This window comes from Arachis stenosperma, chromosome 5 (genome assembly GCF_014773155.1).
Source record: "Arachis stenosperma cultivar V10309 chromosome 5, arast.V10309.gnm1.PFL2, whole genome shotgun sequence".
NCBI classification, from domain to species: Eukaryota; Viridiplantae; Streptophyta; class Magnoliopsida; order Fabales; family Fabaceae; genus Arachis; species Arachis stenosperma.
In genome coordinates, this window is record NC_080381.1 from 101,729,302 (window position 1) to 101,731,801 (window position 2,500).

The following is a 2,500-nucleotide window of genomic DNA, read 5'->3' on the forward strand; positions in this document are numbered from 1 at the left end:
ATTTCAAATTCATCTTTAAAACTAGCTTAATTAGTTTGATGTGGTGACAATACTTGTTGTTTTCTGAATGTATGCTTAAACAGTGCATATGTCTTTTGAATTTGTGGTTCATGAATGTTAAAATTGTTGGCTCTTGAAAGAATGATGAAAAAGGGGACATGTTACTGAGATCTGAAAAATCATAAAAAATGATTCTTGAAGCAAGAAAAGCAGTGAATACAAAAAAAAAAGAGAAAAAGAAGGAGAAAAACGAAAAAAAGGGGAGAAAAAGAGAAAAGAAAGAAAAAGAAAGAAATAAGTTGTGATCCAAGGCAATAAGAGTGTGCTTAAGAACCCTGGACACCTCTAATTGGGGACTTTAGCAAGCTAAGTCACAATCTGAAAAGGTTCACCCAATTATGTGTCTGTGGCATGTATGTATCCGGTGGTAATACTGGAAGACAGAGTGCTTTGGGCCACGGCCAAGACTCATAAGTAGCTGTGTTCAAGAATCTCATACTTAACTAGGGAATCAATAACACTATCTGGATTCGGAGTTCCTAAAGAAGCCAATCATTCTGAATTTCAAAGGATAAAGTGAGATGCCAAAACTGTTCGGAGGCAAAAAGCTACTAGTCCCGCTCATCTAATTTGGAGCTTAGTTTCATTGATAATTTGGAGTCTATAGTATATTCTCTTCTTTTTATCTTATTGATTTTCAGTTGCTTGAGGACAAGCAACAATTTAAGTTTGGTGTTGTGATGAACGGATAATTTGTATGCTTTTGGCATTGTTTTTAGTATGTTTTTGGTAGTTTTAGTTGAGTTTTATTATATTTTTATTAGTTTTAGTTAAAATTCATTTTCTGGACTTTACTATGATTTTGTGTGTTTTTCTGTGATTTCAGGTATTTTCTGGCTGAAATTGAGGGATCTGAGCAAAAATCTGATCCAGAGACTCAAAAGGACTGCAGATGCTGTTGGATTCTGACCTCCCTGCACTCGAAGTGGATTTTCTGGAGCTACAGAAGCCCAATTGGCGCGCTCTCAACGGCGTTGGAAAGTAGACATCCTGGGCTTTCCATCAATATATGATAGTCCATACTTTGCCCAAGATTTGATGGCCCAAACCGGCGTTCAAAGTCACCCTCAGAATTCCCAGCGTTAAACGCCCAAACTGGCACAAGAATGGGAGTTAAACGCCCAAACTGGCACCAAAACGGGAGTTAAACGCCAAGAAGAGTCTCTACACGAAAAATGCTTCATTGATCAGCCCAAGCACACACCAAGTGGGCCCGGAAGTGGATTTTTATGTCATTTACTCATCTCTGTACACCCTAGGCTACTAGTTCTCTATATATAGGACCTTTTACTATTGTATTTTTCATCTTTGGATTGTTTTCGATCCTTTGATCATCTTTGGACATCTAGTTCTTAGATCAGATCTTGGTTCTTCTGGTTCCTCTCTGGGGCCGAAACCAATGATCACTTTTGTTCTTATGTATTTTCAACGGTGGAGTTTCTACACACCATAGATTAAGGTGTGGAGCTCTGCTGTACCTCGAGTATTAATGCAATTACTATTGTTCTTCTATTCAATTCCGCTTGTTCTTTGTCCAAGATATCACTTGTTTTTCAACTGATGAAGGTGATGATTGACGCCCATCACCATTCTCACCCATGAACAAGGTGACTGACAACCATTCTTGTTCTACGAGCATCTGAGGCTTAGTGAATATCTCTTAGATCTTTAATCGGAATCTTCGGGTATAAGCAGGACCTGATGGCGGCATTCAAGAGAACCGGAAGGTCTAAACCTTGTCTGTGGTATTCTGAGTAGGATTCAATGATTGAATGACTGTGACGTGCTTCAAACCCTGAGGGCGGGGCGTTAGTGACAGACGCAAAAGAATCACTGGATTCTATTCCGGCCTGATTGAGAACCGACAGATGAATTCCGCTATGCTGTGACGGAGCATATGCAATCGCTTTCACTGAGAGGATGGGAGGTAGCTGCTGACAACAGTGAAACCCTACACGAGCTTGCCATGGAAAGGAGTAAGAAGGATTGGATGAAGACTGTAGGAAAGCAGAGAGACGGAAGGGAAGGCATCTTCATGCGCTTATCTGAAGTTCCTACCAATGATATACATAAGTATCTCTATCTTTATCTTTATGTTATTTTCGTTTATCACTATACCCAATTGAGTCTGCCTGACTGAGATTTACAAGGTGACCATAGCTTGCTTCATACCAACAATCTCCGTGGGATCGACCCTTACTCACGTAAGGTATTACTTGGACGACCCAGTGCACTTGCTGGTTAGTTGTGCGAAGTTGTAGTGATCACAATTTCGCGCACCACCCAGCATGCGTTGCAACGTGCCCAGCGTCCGTTGCAAGCCGCCCTGCCTCCGTTGCAACGGCCGCGGCCAACGTTGCACCGCGCCCTGCCTCCGGTGCAACGGCCACGGCCAACGTTGCACCACGCCCTGCCTCCGTTGCAACGACCCCAGCCAACG